We start from the raw sequence: 19,073 nt of genomic DNA, 5'->3' as shown, positions 1-19,073 counted from the left end.
CTTTAGCAAAGGATTTCTAGAAAGCGGCAATAATTCCAGGGATGGAGAGAGGCTTGAATCTTATAAATGAGAAAAATCTCAAACATCAGGTTTTTTTCTTTCAATTAATCAGTGTTTAACCTGTCCACGATCCCCAATCACGGAACACAAATGAACTTTTTAAAATTATACATTCTTTTTCAAACACATTCTTTGAACAATCTTTCCCTGATTTATTTATCTGCCAAAAATGAGAGTCCAGGGTTCTGTTCCGTGTTGCTCCTGCAACAATGGCTGACATCACTAATGCCAAAAGCAGCAGCCAGGAACTACATTCCTTGCATTCCTTACCCTGTACTAAGGGGCTAGTGACTTCAACAGAAAACCTTATACTTGTCACAGTTAAAAAGCCTTTCAGTTCCCTTCAAAGTGAGGGCTGCCCACAAAGAGAGAAACAAGCACTTAGTATCATCTCTCAAGTGCATTTGATTCATATCGGCATTTGTGGGGGATTAAGCTCCAGTGTAGAAAGCATGAGGCTTGGAATGAGAAAAGTTCTACTCCTGGCTCTGTCATTGGGCAAGTTACTTCATCTGTCAGAACTTTAGTTTCTCTATCTGCAAAACGAAGACAATACTACTGACCCATCTCACACAGGTTTCGAGAGGCACCGCTCATTAGGTCACTTGTAAAATGCTTTGAGATACTTGGATGAAAGATACTAGGAAAGTGCAAAGTATTACTCTTTAGATAAAGTTTGTAAGGGACAAATTCTGGGAGGGGCTGAGCATCCACAACTTGCAGATCCTAAGCACCTCTCCAGATCTGGCTATACATGAATTAAGTGTATTCTGTGGAACAAGCTTACGGAAAGTAACATATCCTATGGCATAATCACATAACCAACATTTTGTTTCTAAAAGGACCATTAAAATCAGCTTGGTCTGAAACACGTTTTGCTCAAAGTTGTAGCTCATCCAATGTAATTACAGTAAAATAGTGAGAATCCAAAGGGGCATTTTTATGAAGGCCCGGGGTTTATAAAAGCCAGTTGTTTCCCTGGACAAGGTCCATCTGCACAGTACCAGAAACCATTGCACTGAACACAGAGTCGATGACAGCAAGTAGCTCTCCCTATCTTTTGTAAACTTCCTGAATTCTGTGCATAACAGCAGGCTGGCAGATTTCAGCCAGCTAAATGGCTTTAGGGCATTCTGCAGTGGAGCTTAAGGTCAAATGAATGAGACATGTACAGCCCTCCAAAAGTACTGCTATTCTGCGACTCCTCCCAAGGAGAAGGGCATGACCCTTATTCAGCGCTGCCTGCACCTTCACTATTAAAAACTCAGCATCCTGGCCAAACCCCCAGCTCAGGTATAAATACACTCTGCCCCTGAAATGCCTCATGCAGTTTCAGTTGGATAGGATTTTCTTCTTCACTTCCTCTTCTAAACATCTCCATAGTGTTGCTGCGTGCTAACTGCTGCCTTCCAGCCTAGAGTTAGCTGTGTTTCAGCAGTGACTGAAGTGATCTTCATGTATTTCTGACCTAATTCACTGGGATGGTATGTGGCTTAATAAGTGCTTTGAGACTGTCAAATGAAAGGAACAATAGAAATGCAGAGTTCTTATTTTTCCAGATAGCACCTTGGTGTGCGTTGCGCTAAACAGAAATAAAACTAGGTTCCTGCCCCTAGGATCTTACACTTTAAAGTAGACGAGACATTAGATTTATGATGTTCATAATCATTTCTATACTATGCAAATTATGTGCATTAGCAAGTTGTTTACGTGGCACTTGCCATTGTGAGGCTTGGGCCAGGCTTTAGGGCCACCAGAGAGTGGTATCCTGAGAACCCTGAGGCTGCTGCTACAGTGTGTGAAGCGGATGCTACCACAGCTCTGCCAACAGAACAGTCTTGGGTTAACATTTTCAAAAACCCGTACATGACTTAGGACCCTACGTCCCATTATCAAAAATGACTAAGGCACTTAGGTTTCCAAGTGCCTCATTCACTTCTGAAAATAGGATTTAGGTGCTTTTGAAAATTTTACCCTTGCAACCATCTGTGTCTGTGTGCCTGGACTTCTCCCCCAGCCAGACAGTGCGATACTGCGGGAACAACCGCCCCCACCAACTTTCCATAGCTCCTCCCCAGTCGGTGCTGCAGTGTTCACTGCAGGGCAGAATGGGGCTCCTAATCACAGCATTGTCAGAGCCTCCCCGCTCCCCAACAGCCGACAGGAAGCAGCAACAGTGGCCTGGGACAAGCTTATCATGGAGTGAACCGGACCCTGATCCCTGCCCTGGGACAGCCATCAGTGAGACACCCCTCAGCCCACCACCCCACTCCCTGGGATAGGCCTGGCCCGCTAACCCCAATAAGCAGCTGCAGCCTCAACAGGGAGACAGAAGCGAGGATGCTGCACAACTTTGCCCGCCCCCCTCCAGAATTTTTCTAACATGATGTCCTTGGTGCCATTCCTTGTGCATTCAGCCTTCCTTGATGGAAGTGATGATACTTCTCCAAATAGCCCCACATTCCTGCTCCCTCTGTGCCTTCAATAGCAAATTCTTTGCTTTACGGTTCAATTAGGAGCTCATTTCATACATTTTTAGAGATGTATCATCTGATTGCTGGTCCAGTTCCAAATTTCAGAGCAAAGCGATCTCATGGCTCCATCACACTGCTCTGCTGACACATGTGCAGCTCAGCACAGAGAGAGGCAGCATGTGTTCCTGTTTGAAATGTGTCCCGTCAAAGCTTCAGAGAGATCCTTTCATTGATTAAACAGGTGTTGAACTGGAACCCAGGGGAAAACTAAATAATAAGTAACTTCACAGGTACTCTGGAAACTACTCTACAACGGATACTTAAACAGATGATGCTCTGAGATTTGGGGCTTATAATAAGTAAAATGTTAATCTCCACTGTCTAGAATTTTCAAGGTCTGGAATTCTGTATTATATGTAAAAATTCTTTTTTTACATAACTAAAAAAAGGTGAGATTTGAAAGTCAGCCCTAGTTTTAATAATGCCTCACTGCCACTAAAAAGCTGTAGGGAACACAAAGTCTTGGAATCTACTTGAGCTGGATGAACTCTTCATAACAATTTGTTCAACAACTTTAGCAATGTTTTCTCTCCATGAATTATCTGCAAACAGCCAGATTTATGTAATGGTTTGAAGTTTTCCAACAAAGAAGTATCATTCCTTACAGATGACTTACACCAAGGCTATTGCTTTGGGTATTCATTATTCCATCAAATGTATATATGCAGCATACATATATGTATAACACCACCAATAGGTACCCATACTACAAAACTGTTTGTGCGGCCATCCTGAAAGCTCTTCATGATTTGGGGAGACATTCAATCAGAGAGCAGAAACATTACCATATTACGTAGGTGACCAATCACACAGTACAAATAGCGAATACTCTAAGCAGTAGTCACAGCAAATGGTTCATGAGAAATCCATAGGCAAAAATATAGTCACTTAATCCTTTTTGCTGGAAATCTTAAACAAACATTTATACAAATCTGGCCATTTGCTGATCATTTATGAACAGAAAATATTACTGAATTTGGTGAACTGTTCGTTATGAATAGTTATTTTATATTTTACTGTAATGATGCTACAGCTTTTTTGTTAGCAGAGTCTGGTAAAAAGGAGGACCCATTTAAGTAATGAAGATTAGGATGGTTTTCATGATGATTTGACTAACTCCACAGTACTGATTAGGAATAATTATATACAAGTACATTCGCTCTTTAATGCACCTTAAAATGCAATGCAATATGTTTCATTTACGACTTTTTGATTAGTTCTTTGTACAACTCTCCATCAACCCTTTCCTAAAGCAGAGGTAAATTTGTATCCACAGCTGCTTTTCCTGGCAATTCTTTGCTGCTTTCCCTCCAAAAAAATGCATTAGAATTGTTAGGTGTGATCTACCTTTTGAGAATCCATCATAATGAAATGCTAACATTCCAGGTGCTCCGTTAGCCTGTGTCTGATCAGCGTATCCAGTATGGTTCCCAAGCAGACTCCCAGCACTTCCTCTACACACTTTTGACAATGTATTGAGTGGTTACAATGAGTCTGGAAAGGAGGGAGTGTATCTCCCCTGTTTCCTGTCTGGCACTGGGGCTTTTTCTGGTTAGTCTTCATATGGTCTCATTTTCTGATTCCATCTTTCAATAAAATCTTAATTTCCTTTTGCATTTCTTCTTATTGTTATTGGGAACGTATGTCCACTTCTGGAATCTGTCCCCCATATTTCTGGTTGAATGAATCCATATGCAATCATTATTTTTGTTCATTTGTTTTAACATAAACAACAGCTATTTCCTCTACCAGTGAATTACCTCGGTTATTTACTCTCAGAACTAGCCCTGTCCTTGAGGGAACGTCTCTAGGGGGTAACTGGATATATTCATCTTCATGGACCACTCACTCCCTGGCCCTTTCTGTTGAAAGTGCCAACAAACAAGAGGTGGGGATCATCTAATTGTTAACTGCAATGTGAATACCTGTAGATTGGCAACTGGACTGACTTCACCAGTTCACACAGATCAGATATTAGATGGCAAAAACTTTCAGTCACTACCAGCTAGGGAATCATTTGAACCAGAGACCGAGACCTGAAAAGCTGCACTTCCCTTCCCAGCCCCTGCAGACAGCTAGTTTCTGAGTGAAAAGTGTTGCTGAAAAATAACTGGTTAACAAATCAAGAAAATTATACTCCCCCAAAACATCAAACCGTCCCCGAGTGGGATGCGTGAAAGACCAATTACATCAGAGTGGATGGACTCCTGCATCTTGCAGCAGGAAGACTGCTATATAATAACTATTAAACCTTCTCTTTCAAGGCTCAGGATATTTTGTCCCTGAGAACCAGAGATTAAATATGCAATTAATTCTCTGTTTCTCCAACTTCTTCTTTTGGAATTCCAATGGAACCCTGTTCTCAACTTGCTGCTTTCCACTGACAAACCCAGTGTGTTTAACTCTCATTGCAAATTATTTGCTCAACATAATGCATAAACAGCAGAGCTAGTGTTAGTGTTTACTGAGCAAATACTGAGTTTTTAGAGAAACGCAGATACTCCTAGCTGCTTTGCTGGCTGGGTGATAGAAAACATGGCACCAATGATATCATCTACTTGCTTGTGGGTTAATATGACTGGACAGAGTCAAAATTAAAAGAAGATTTGATACTGTCTCTATTAGTCCTCTGGGGATGAACTAAACTGCCGAGGTTATTCCCCACAGTTAGGCAAAATAGCCAGAACTATGACTGTACAGGATAGTATAGCACTAAGGGTCTTAACTATTTCATAAGTAGGCATTGTCAAGAATTTGGAGGGTTTGGTTTTTATTTAAATCAGCAGAAACTACTTTCTACTGGATAGTCACAGCATCACCATTCTAGCAGGTGAGAAAATGAAACTGAGCATAAAAATGGGGAAGGTTCTTTCCCCATTAAATGTCTGATTCCTAGGATTTACCTAAGCACAAAATAATTAGTTAATACCTCCCACTAGGATAAAATTAATCTGGACAGAATTGTGTAAAATAAGAAAACACAGACAGCCTCTGTCTCTTTCTTTCTTTCTTTTTTTAAGTCCATACAAAGATTTGGACTATAAAATTGTCTAACTGGGGGTCTTACAATGCTGTCAATCACTGTAGCAGTGGACTGTCTCCTCCCAAGAGATCATATCCAGAATCACAACTCTTCTGAGCAGGACATAACAATAGTTTGGGGCGGGTGTTTCCCTTCCGGCTCTCCTGTCTTACTACTACTTCAGTCTCCTTCTCTCCGTCACCCCATAACCACTTCTTGCACTGACTAAACAAATTCTGTAACAGAGTCCAAAAATACGCTTTATAATGGAAGTGGATACTAATACATTTCACAAGGGCAATCACAAGCCAGATAATTATTAACACAGGGCAGGTGGAGGGGGGAAGTGTACATGTACCTGTACATTGTACTGTATGTCTAGATGAGTGAGAGAGTTTGCAGCTTTCTGCATCTGAAACAGACCTCTACATAGTTCCTGATCCAACAGTTCTCACTCAGTCTTTAACTCCAGTAGGACTTTTACTTGAGTAAGGAGTGCATCCTGGACAAGACTGGGGCAAAAGCAAGAGTGTGAAATGATGTATTACAGCTTATGCATTCCAGAGAGGAATGTACTGCAACTGCCAATTCTGTCGTGATCATCCATTTTAGGGGCCCTCCTGTCCCATTGATCCAATTTATGAGTCCAGAGACCATAATTATTCAAGTAGTTGAAATTACAAGAGACAGGGCTGGTGATCCAAAAATTATTGGCTCAGAAACATTAATTTACTAGAACTAGCAGAGAAAGCAAGTGACCCTGACAAACATTAACGGTTCAATGAAAGCCAAATGCAGCTTAGATTGGGGTTTGGTTCAGATTGTACTGGACTCCTTTGACTAACATGGGCTGCTGTCCTGCATAATCACTGAGTGAAGCTTGACTGCCAGCAAAAAGTGTCACCTCGCAGACATATCGTGAATCTTTATCAGACCGAAACCCTGTTCCCAAGGAAGCAAACAGGAATCTTGCCACTGACTTCAGTGGAAGCAGGGCTGGGCTGAGAGAGAGACAGAGACAGAGACGCCTTGTCTATACTTCTCTTTAAGAAAGTTACCTGCTGCTGTCATCACGTCATTCATGGCTGCAGCTGAGCCAGTGCCGAATACAGTTTAACTACAACTGTAGCTATGGACAAAGCACACTAAGCACCTTTCCAGACACTATCCTCAAAGCTTGCTCAGAGCAGGCATATACCGGGTTCTGTCTGTGCTGGAAAGTTAGAATTCTCCTTCATCTTTTGGACTGAAAATATAATTGTTCCTGTCATTCACCTCCCTCTCCTAATTCCTGACAATATCACAGTTTGTTTGCAGTGTAGCTGTAGCCTTTTTGGTCCCAGGATATTAGAGAGACAAGATGGGGGAGGTGATATCTTTTATTGGACCAACTTCAGTTAGGGAAAGAAACAAGTTTTTGAGCTACACAGAGCTCTTCTTCAGACCTACCCTGAGGAAGAGCTCTGGGTAGGTCACAAACTCGTCTCTTTCACCAACAGAAGTTGGTCCAATAAAAGATATCACTGCCCCCACCTTGTCTCTCTAATATCACAGTTTGACATTCTAACTCAGTGATGATTTAGATACCTGGTTTGATGTTATTCTATTTAATATCTTAGTTGTTCCTCAAATCCATCAATGAGTCCAGGTGACATAGAGGTGGTACTGAGGAAAGCAACATCTGATGCCGATAGACTTTATTGTTGGCTTTTGTTTAAGTATATAACACCTTCCCTCTCATGGGAGCACTCCTTTTGCTTCACAGCTTGGGACTGACGCTTTCTTAGGGTGCATCTAAATACACTAAGAATTGTGGAGAGCACAGGGGTTATTTTTTGGTTTGTTTTAGTTTTGTCTAGCACTAGTATGGCTATCAGCAGGACTACCTACACAAAACCATGGGGAAAATACCTGAACTTACCATTACCAGCACCAACAGTGCAAAAAGTCCTACTGGAATGAGGCTTTAATTACAGTTTCAAAATTTCATCTTTGCAGGTTCTGCTCCACTAGGAATTATTGATATTGCCGAATGCTGTTCTCTGTTAAACAATCGTCATCATTGGATTCCCAGTTTGAAACTTTTGTGATCACCAGCTTGTCCCTCTTCCAAATGTACTAACTTTAGTGTCCTGGACTCAGGTTAAAGGGAAACTTCAAGTTTTTCATTTGCCAACATGCAGCACCTTACTTCATGAAGAAATGGTTGAGGAACACACCAATTGTGAACCTATTTACGATATAGAGTGTCCTCCTCCATCTCTTTGCCCCTGGGAAATTTCATGCTGACCCAGAAGTTTCTTGTGTGTTTACGGCCACCCCTTGTAAAGTGTCTGTGATTCTACATTAATACTAACTGAGACAATAGCAGCAGCTCCTGCTGTCATCATCTGTGCTCCTCAATGCAATACAAAAATTTGTGGAAAGGCAATTCTTTCTCATCTAAGCTTGCAGTACTGCTGGCTCTGTATTTATGACTTACCATAAAGGAAAATGCTGGAGAATTAAATACATCTCCAGCATGGCTTCATACGCTTTGGTAACTGATTGTCTTCAGCTATTTAACGATGTTTGTACGGCTCTGAAGGGACGATGGTGACACCTGCTGGCATGATGTACTGGGCTCAGCCATGGGCACCGGCCCATGGAAGAACTTCACAGCAGACAAGCACTAAAGCCAATTCAAGCCCTAAGACGGAATTGGTGCACTGCCCTTCTTCACTGTCAGTGACCAGGCACACAAAAGTGGGTGGTTAAAACACAGGCAAATATCCCAACACCTGGGGTCAGCTGAAGAGCAATAATCACCCAATAACTGTGTAGGTGGAATAGCTCCTATCCCCATCCCTCCCACCCACCACTTCTCTAATTGAGCAGGAACCTCTCTAGTTCCTATCTGGTTTCAAGGATTCTGATGCGCAATTCCTGGGAGGTCCTATTCTTCACACATTCACTCCCAAGATTCAAATTACTAGGACAAATCAAAGCAGTACACTGTGCACTGAGTGTGCATTACTCCCTCCTGGCAACATAGCAATATCCAGTCTGTGCGTTCCCCCTTTCCCCGTCACCCAAACTAACAATAGTCACTATTAAAATAGCAGGGCTAATGGCTCTCCAATTCACATCCATTTGTGCCATATTATAGTTAGCAGGGATGCTCCAAAAATGTCCCCATAATTCTTGCAGATACAATCATTTATATACAAAAAATAAAGTATTTGCACGTGGAAAATGTGCAGTTAAGAGCATGAATACTTATTTTGCACATGCCAGCAAGAGGCTTTGCACACACAAATGGATGAAAATACTGTATTGTCAATGCAATTTCAGAAACCCTTTGAAAATTTGCTTTTAAAGACACACTCATTTTAAGACAGCATTGTGCATCACTAGGACACAGGAAACCAAAACCACACAGGTATCAACATGCCAGGTGTGGAACAGTATCTCTTCTCTAGCTCACAGCACTGCTAATACTTGCACAGATAGGAATGTGACCTGCATGGTAGCAATACGACATGTGATCAGAGAGAGGTGTTTGCTTGGGCACTATGGGTCATCTTCCTTTCCCTCCTCGCCCCATTCCTCCTCCCAACTCCTGTGTCCATCCTATGGGATGAATACAGGGAATCTAACACAATGTGGCCTTTGTCTCATTAACTGGTGCCATCACTTCCCCATACACACACAATAAAAAATTCAGAACGTTGAAAAGTTTCTTAAATTGCACAGAGCTCATTGTCAGCTCACTTCAGATTGGCTGAAATATGCTGCTTCTTGAAGTTGGACTGGAGAGATATAAATCTAGACTGTGACAGGGCCTGATGCTGGGAAGAAATGTATTTATGTCACCTGGAGCAACACAAAAGGAACATCTCTGAGTCCTGGCAAAGCAGATCTAGGTCAAGGGACGGGGATGTGCCATGGAACTCTGTAGAGTCACCTGGCTCCAAGGAGCAGTTCACAGAGCCTTTTAACTTCTTGGCAAGATGGTAACTAGCAGATCTGACATAGGAGCTTTTGAGAATCAATCAATGGTGTAAAGGAGATCAAAGCATTTTTTATGTGAGCCCACAACCAAAGAGTAAAAGGACAGAACAAAAACTCCAGCCTGTGGTGAAGACATATTTCTGCAACAGAGAAGGAGTGGGAGGGGGAAGGAAGAGAGAGGGCGTGTGTCAGATAAGCACCTGAATGGAGTACATGGAATCTACATGCTAAAATTCTGTGTCTAGGCTGCAAATGTTAAAAATAGGGAATGGGGAGGGGCACATAGGGGGGAGAGAAAACAGATTCTCTTTAAAAAAAGAACAGGAGTACTTGTGGCACCTTAGAGACTAATAAATGTATTTGAGCATAAGCTTTCGTGGGCTACAGCCCACTTCTTCGGATGCATAGACTGGAACATACAGCAAGAAGATATTTATACATACAGAGAACATGGAAGGGTGGAAGTAGCCATACCAACTGTAAGAGGCCAATCAGTTGAGATGAGTTATCATCAGCAGGAGAAAAAAAAAACTTTACTCTTTACTATTTTTTTTTTTTTTCAGCTTGCCCCAAAAAAATCAAGGAATCTAAGGAACAAAGCCAGTACTTTCATTTACGTCCTTAAGAAGCAATGTACTAGAAGAGAAATAATGTTAATTAACAAGGTGACTGATATACAGCAGCTGACATCATTGAAAATTCAGAGGCATTTCTGTCCTAGGTTTTCAGGATTTGTATTTTTACTATACAACTAGGAATATTTATTGTAAATACATACATACATTAAAGTTCAATGGTTCCTGCTGCTTACTACTCAACCAAAATCATAATCCATTCTTTGTGATATCATAATGTTCACCACAGCAATTGCCTGTGATGTTCAAAAGAAAGAAAAGAAAAAAAATGAGGATTTCAGGTGGGGATTAAGCAGCAGGATTGGGTGAAGTCCCAAGGAACAAAGAGCCTGTTTTCATGCACATGTCCTTAGCGGGGGGAGGGAGAGACACTATACCAGAAAAGACAGAATTGTTCTTAACTAAACTGTGCTTCATGGAAACTTTGGGAGCAAACAGCTCTTGAAATCACAGTTACCTGATTGTTAACTCTTATTATCACTCTGACTTGTTGGCCTTGTCTCCCACAGAGACCCACAGGATTAGACTTTATAACTCACTCAGGTATGTAAAATGTAACCAGCTGGAGATTTCCAAGGCCCAGGGGATACTGGCTGTGTCTACAATGAGCTTTTTTCCTCAAAGCCTCCCAGCATGGCCATAAGACCAGTACAGCTCCACCGGTGGAAGCAGCAGCAGCAAGAGTGCTGGGGTCAGCCAGCTGCTCTGCATCTATCCCTTCTTAAAAATATACTTTTCAACACTAATCAACCAACAAAATACATCTGCTACCAGTCTAGGACCGACTCTTTGCTGGTCAACCAGTGTATTAAGTGTCTGAATTATATTTGTCTGAGAAAACCCTAAAATAGATGGATCTGTCTGTATTTTCTGTATAATTAAGGGCTGGATTCTGAGCGTATATTTCACTCTCACTAAAGTAAATAGTAACTTAAGACGCTAAGGGCCAGATTTGTAAAGGTATTTAGGTGTTTAGTGAGGTTTTCAGAAGCACATAGGTGTCTACAACTCCTTGATTTCAATAGGTGTTTGGTGCCTAGGCACTTCTGAAAATCCCACTAGGTGCCTAAATACCTTTAAAAATCTTTAAGGCCCCAATTTCTGAGAATATTTGGGGTTTGATCTGTTCAGCTTTGCAAGGCCTAAGTGACTTCATCTGTTAAGTCCAATTTTCAAAAATGACTTAGGCACTTAGGAGCATAAAGTTCGCTGCTTGTCAAGTTTAGACATTTTTCTGAAAGATATGCTCTAGTTCAAACAGGAATTAATTCAGGAAGATCCCTGGCCTGTGTTATGCATTGGTCAGACCACATGATCACAGTGACCCCTTCTGCCTTTATAAGCTATGAATCTATGAATGCTGAGCAGAGCAAAGCCTAAATGCCTTTAAAAAGTTGGGCCTAAGCATCTTGTATAATTGAGTCTTGAAACTGTAAGACCCAGGAGGAGGCACCACTTCTTCCTCTACCCAAATTACAGTACCAAGCACAACGATGATACTGCACAAACATCATCTCCATATGTTCCCAAAGGAGCCTAAAGCATTACACAAATTATATAGCTGCACCACCACTGATATGCAACCACCTCGAAAGTGGAGCTTGGCAACTTGACAGACTACCCGCACATTTGATGTGCTTACAACACTTCTGACTAAAAAGGCAGCGTGCATCTAAAATACATCATCATCATGCAGAGGAGACTTGTTCCCTGCAGTCTTAGACATGCCAAATCTCCTGAAGCTCTGCTCTCCATAAAACATCCCTCTATTTTCCATATTGGAAAGCAGGCTGTATTTGTATCGTGGAGGAGGGGGTACGTACCCCATGGGCATCATCCCAGCCCATCCGCTACAACTATAATAAGTTGCATTGTCACTCACTGCCTCCAGGGCTGGAATAGTGCTGTTGGGTTCTTGTAATGCTCAGGGCTGGAATGTTAATAGGCAGAAACAGGAGAAAGTAGTGAATTATTGGCCACCCAGTGTAAATCTTATCCTAGCTCCAGATCAGCGGGAGAGCGAGAACTGGCATCCTGTTATGCACTGAACTACCACACTTTAGTTTCTGTATTATGGTTGTTTCCAAAGAGAAACTAGAAAGGGAGTTTATGGGGTTTGTAGCACCAGTCAGTTAGTTAAAATAAAGCAGTGGAGAGAGAAAGAAATACACGACGCCAGACACTTCGATGCATGTGAGAGATCACTACCTCTTACTGGGAGTTATAAAAAATATACCATGCTTGCCCTCCCCCCATTCACCATGTCACAATGAATACCAAGCAGGCCTTGGCAGTCTCAGGGCAGCAATGCTTTAAGAAACAATGACAACTATGTGGTGAGCCACAATCCCTATTTCCCAATTATGTTTCTATTCTGTCACTTTGCACTTCTAGGAACCTTTTATTGGAGGATCTCCAGGCACTTTACAAATACTAATTAACTAAGCCTCAGAGTGCTCCAATGAAGTATATATTATTATCATCCTCCTCGCGTTTACAGATGAGCAAACAAAGGGGCAAAGAGATTACATGACTTGCACAAGGTGAGTCAGTGGCAAAGTTGGAGGCAAGACCTCAGGAGTCCTGACTCCAAGGCCCACTTTCTCTAACCATTCGATACAGTTATTCTCACTTAATTCCCTATACTGCTCCCCATTATCCCTCAATATTCTGGTCAATATATTGTGTTCCCACTGGAACTATACCTGCTTTGTATAACTGCAGTGCTACTGACTATCGGTATATAATCAATAAGAGATTTGAGGGCCTCTCACAAGAAATCAGCTATCATGTGTCACAACATTACCCCAGGCAAGAGATTTATATTTAACAGCACAGTAAGAGGCGCCATAACTATTCTGTAATCTCTGTAGGGTGACCAGATGTCCCAATTTTATAGGGACAGTCCTGATTTTTGGGTCTTTTTCTTATATTGGCTCCTATTACCCCCCACCCTGTCCCAATTTTTCACACTTGCTGTCTGGTCACCCTAAATCTCTGACTGCAGTAGATCCAGTTGCCCAGACTCAGCAATGCTCCCTTAGCTCAGTATTACTCTTTGAGATGTTAGGATGCACTCCCCAAGACCACATAGGACAGTTTAGCCATAGAGGCATTTTGCAACATCAAGGCTGGGAGTCAATTGATGAGCTTTTTGGAGTAGTGGCAGTGTAATGGATACAGCTGGGAAATGTCAGGGTTGCTTGGAATTAAGATGAAAATGCAAGTATAAAATCAAAGGACCTAAGGTTGAGCCCTTAGCAGAAAGGTACAGGGAAAGGAGCTCTGAGCAGATAATTTCCATTGATATGGAAAGAGGTATCAACCATAAACTGGAGAAAATTATTCCAGTTCTGTGTAATGGCTTAGTGAGGCTATATTAGGGACACATCTTAGCGGCCAATCCTTCAAATTACATTCTTTGTCGTGTTTGATTATAATTCTCTTATCGTGGTGTTTTATCAGACTGCAGTCAATTATGATCCACTACAAAATGGAGAACTAATTTCCCCATTACTAAGTTTCCTGCTATTCTCTTTTTACCACTGATAGCTACATGCATTAAATATTGACTCCGATTTTCCTACTGAAACACAATTGGCTTCCTAAATTCCCACTGTATGCTAGGTCCTGACATTGTCCTTTATCATGCTTTTCCTCCACGGCGTAAATTCCTCTTGTTTCACTCACTCACACTCTCACACACACACACAGAAATAACTTCATCTATGTTAACTGCTTGCATTTTTTCTCTTCTCCTACTAATTCCCTATGGGTTCAGTTCTCTACTCAAAGGGTTATTACATAAGTGAATAGAAGGCAATAAATGCTGAATATCAAGAAACAATTCCTGGGAGTAGATTATTAGATTGCTGGAGTAGTATCACAGGGAAATGATGGATACCAGTTCACCCCTTCTTGTCACACAGGAAAGACATACACCTGGGTCCATCCTTAAATGGAGCTTGGTGTGCAATCTCAAAATAAGTGAAAGCACAAAAATCTCACAACAAAGATCAGGACAGACTGACCTCTCCATCACAATGACTAAAGGTTGAATCTGTGGAAGAGGGAGAGGGAGAGATGACCACCCAGGTAATTCAACCCCAACCAACCCAGCAAAGAAGATCAGGAGTACCTGGAGAGGAATAATTTAGTTTTGTTATGCTGGTTTGTTTCTTGGAGATGTGCTCTTAGTGTCACATCTTTAACTCTATGTTACAGGAATCAGTAATAATAACTACAGTTCCCCTTTCTTTCAAAGGCGCTAATCAGCTATATCTTGGTGTCTCTGGAGACTCTCTTTAAAATGACCATCAACTGGTCAACTGAGCCCAGCAGAATTCCAATTTTTCTTAAAGACACAGTGTCATTATTTAGTTACCCTTCACAGCACTATAAATGTCACAATTTGTCCTGCCTCTGTACCTGCTTCAGGTTCAAAGGGCTCAGGCAGTTAACTCTGAGAAGCAAACATTCCCTTGTCATGGAGCGGAGTAGATCATGACTGGCAAAGCTGAGCTGTATCTTTACCTTGATTTAAATCCCATTCTGACCCATGTCTGAACCCCCACCTTAGACCTTAGAGACATTATAGCTGAAATACTTAGCCCGGGTGCTAGTTCTTGTTTTAGAGTTTAAGTATTTGACCACTTTTTATTTTCTCCCCAAAAGACTGCTTAATAATACAAAAGGTAGCATTGAAGTTAAAATACCCCTATACCCAGACTAATGAGACTGTGATGAAATGCTGCCTCAGAAATCCATCAATCTTCCTAGCTAATGTTTAAGTCACTTTTTATGACTATGTAGCCTTGGGTGTCATTACAAACCCATACATTTTACCTGTGGAGAAGCTCAGAAACCCACTCATAAAAATCAAGTTCTGGTGGCTCCCCTTACAAATGTCAGTTTTTATATATTCCTTCCAAATGCACAGGTCTTTCCCCCCCCCCCAGTATAAAGACAAACTGACCAAGTATCTATAAATATTTTCCTTGGGACTTCCTATCACGGATATATTCCATGCTGCATCTTTAGTAAAGTCCAACAACCTTAAAATATCACCAGTACTCTAGTCCTACAGGAAGAGAGCATCTTTTTTTAGAGGACGTCAATATTATTCAATGGAATTCTCTCTGCACGCAGGAAATAACCTTCAGGCCCGGTGGAACGTTAAGGCTCTTCGGGTTTCATTCTCTGATCCTGTGAGATCTCATAAGCTAGAGAGAGTCAGGTTGGCTCAGTGTTTGGCTGTGCATCCACAAGGAACCTCTAGATGCTGCATGGAGTGGTACTGACAGTGCAGTAAGTGATGCTCTTCCCTACAAGTCAGTACAAGGAAGGCCCACCGCATGGTTCTAGGGGATACTGGAAATACGTGACTAGAAATCAGGAGATATGCGTTCTACTCCTGACCAGGCCCCAAACTTCCTCTGAGGCTTGGAGAAGTACCTTCACCTTTCTGTTCCTCCTTTTCCCCCAACTGTAAAGTGGAAATAATAATAATATCCTATTCCATAAGGGGCAAAAGGGGCCTAAAAGCCTTAATTCACTAACGCTTGTAAAGAGATCCTCAGACAGAAGATGCAACATATGGTTTTCCACTGTTACACAGTGCAGCTCTTTACTGTTAAACAGTTCCTACATTTCATCCCAGGCATGGCTGCTATTTAATGGATGAAATGATTGTTGTGTATAGACTACAAAGGTTAATTAGAATCTTTCATAAAAGATGGTATACAAGTTTCATATTGTATTACACTATGAAATGGACAATAGCTACCATATAGAAATACTTGCTTTTATCAGGGTTATGTCTGACCCTGCGGGTGGGAGGGGAGGGGGAAATCACCATTCTCTGGCTCATTCCTTGGCAATGTTATTTATATTTAGGCATGGACTTTAAAGCCTAAGTGAATACTTAACCCTTCCCTACCTGATAGGAGCCAGTCCAGCACTTCCTACTTCAGGAGGGCAGAAGCTAGAAAGAAAGCACTGCAAGAAGGACGACGAGCCGCAGGCCCTGGGGGAGGCCACCCCATTGCTGAGCAGCTCCTGCCCAGAGACAGCCCTCACAATTCCAGCTGGTGAGTAAGGGCACAGGGCTGCAGAGAGCTCCCTGGCAGCTGCAGGGCTGAAATAACAAATCCCGGCAGGCGCAAGGTGCAGCAAAGGCTGCGCTCACCAGCTACTATCAATGGATTGTTTTGTTGTTGATTTGTGTGTGTGTCAGGTGACATCAAAGTTTACAGACAACTACTCATTTAAATGCAACCCTGCCAAGCCTATTACCTATTACTGTTTCAAAAGACAAGGGGTAGAGGCTTACAGGAACATACAATAGGTTTCCTGGGAAGTCAAATACAATAGAATAAAGTTAACTGAAAAAAGCATTTTCCATACACTGTACCACAACATACATGTTCAAATGAGTTAAATATGGAAGAGATCATCCAGGACAGAAGATAGCTTTTCAAAAGAGGATACATCAGATCTTTAACCAAAATTATACTTGATTCTAGGCAAAAGGCTCACCCCACAGTATTCTTGCCAGCAAGTTAAAGAAGTACGGATTGGTTGAATGCACTATAAGAGGAATAGAAAGCTGGCTAGATCATTGGGCTCAACCGGTAGTGATCAACAGCTCGATGTCTAGCTGGCAGCTGGTATCAAGCAGAGTGTCCCAGAAGTTGGTCCCGGCACTGGTTTTGTTCACCATCTTCATTAATGCTCTGGATGATGGGATGGATTGCACCCTCAGAAAGTTCGTGGATGACACTAAGCTGGTGGGAGAGGTAGATATGCTGTAGGGTAGGGATAGGGTCCAGAGTGACCTAGACAAATTGGAGGATTGGGCTAAAAGAAATCTGATGAGGTTCAACAAGGACAAGTGCAGAGTCCTGCACTTAGGACGGAAGAATCCCATGCACCGCTACAGGCTGGGGACCGACTGGCTAAGCAGCAGTTCTGCAGAAAAGGAACTGGGGGTTACAGTGGACAAGAAGCTGGATATGAGTCAGTGTGCCCTTGTTGCCAAGATGGCATTCATAGGACCACCGCCAGCAGATCAAGGGCAGTCATTATTCCCCTCTATTTGGCACTGGTGAGGCCACATCTGGAGTATTGCGTCCAGTTTTGGGTCCCCCATTACAGAAAGGATGAGGACAAATTGGAAAGAATCCAGTGGAGGGCAACGAAAGTGATTACAGGGCTGGGGCACATGACTTATGAGGAAAGGCTGAGGGAACTGAGCTTATTCAGTCTACAGAAGAGACAAGTGAGGGGGGATTTGATAGCAGCCTTCAACTATCTGAAGGGGGTCCAAAGAGGATGGAGCTAGCCTGTTCTCAGTGGTGGCAGATGACAGAACAAGGAGCAGTGGTCTCAAGTTGCAGTGGGGGAGGTCTAGGTTGGATATTATGAAAAACTATTTCACTAGGAGGGTGGTGAAGCATTGGAATGGGTTACCTAGGAAAGTGGTGGAATCTCCATCCTTAGAGGTTTTTAAGGTCAGGCTTGACAAAGCCCTGGCTGGGATGATTTAGTTGGGGTTGGTCCTGCTTTGAACAGGGGGTTGAACTAGATGACCTCGTGAGGTCTCTTCCAACCCTAATCTTCTATGATTCTATGAACAGAAATACAATTTAGCCCTCTGAACTGACAAAACAATAAGCTTCCAGGAGCCAAGGGGCAATGTACACATGAAAGTCAACCTATTAAGGAAATTAAGTTGTTATATGAACATATTTGCTGTGGACCAAACCAACACACCTTATAAAATAATCAAGCCTTCCCTCATGAAGACCTGGTACGAGATTTTTTCGGAGGGTTGTGCAGCCCATGGTTATGCACCAAGCAGAGTTCTGACATATTTGCAGAATAAAAACCAACAGCTGAGCGTGGCTGCCAGAGTAGGTCCTGCTGAGTGCTGTTTAACTGCTCACTAGATGATATGCTAAAGCTAAACAGAGCTGGCAGTGTGATATGTAGTTCAGTGCAGGGTAACTCACTTTGGAGTCTTTAATAGGCCATTTGTGACTAATAAAAGCTCCTCTCTTAATAAGGCGATTAGAATTTGGCTGCTTTCTATGCACCCCTTGGGGATGCTCAAAGTGCTCTTTCAACCCACCTCAGTCTCTGATAACCACCCCCACACCAGACTTAACATTTTATTCTCCCTCTTTAGCCACAATCAAGCCTATGCCTCAGAACCTGGAAGACAAACAAGAGTCATTAATAGCACAAGAAATGCTGGCACTGAGACTGGCTTGTACCCATTAAAGAGTCATAAAGTACTGAATCTCCCACTAAATCTTTCTTCCTGTTCCTCCTCCTTTTCCCTCCTTTTCGCCATCCTCAATTCCTCTCCATCCTACAGTTTCATTCTCTGAAATGGAAGGAGTTAGCAGGGGTGCCCAGACACAGTATCTGTTACTGAACTCCAATCATTCCATTCAGGTTAAGAGCTACCAATTGTACAGACTTGACGGGACCCAACTTTTAAGCATCCTGGAGCTAACAGTAGACATCGTGAGGCTACCCAGACACACAGGCCTTGTACTGCACAGCAAGGACCTTAACTACACTATTCAACCCATGTGGAATTTATGTGACATCTCAGATGTCATCTGAAACTAATAGTTTTAGCTCAAAAGTCAATCTTATCAGTTATCATTAAGGAAAGGAATCTGATACCAGACCATGAGTGAAAAAGGCTGTCATGACTTCTGACCTTTTCCCTCTCTAAACTGGGCTGTGCGGATGAATGGCCCAGGACAAAGGTGGGTGAAAATGAAATAAGGAATGACATGGTAACAGAGCTGCAGC

At 42.3% G+C, this 19,073-nt stretch overlaps 1 protein-coding gene across 2 annotated transcripts in view; it reads right to left on the bottom strand.

The window, feature by feature from the left end:
- MEGF6 (multiple EGF like domains 6) overlaps positions 1–19,073 on the bottom strand; it is a 238,803-nt gene that overhangs the window by 190,940 nt on the left and 28,790 nt on the right. The gene's annotated exons all lie outside the window — the stretch shown is intronic.

Source organism: Terrapene carolina, unplaced genomic scaffold (assembly GCF_002925995.2).
Source record: "Terrapene carolina triunguis isolate 2854851 unplaced genomic scaffold, T_m_triunguis-2.0 Scaffold714, whole genome shotgun sequence".
Taxonomy (NCBI): Eukaryota; Metazoa; Chordata; order Testudines; family Emydidae; genus Terrapene; species Terrapene triunguis.
This window is presented reverse-complemented; position numbering and strand designations above follow the sequence as displayed.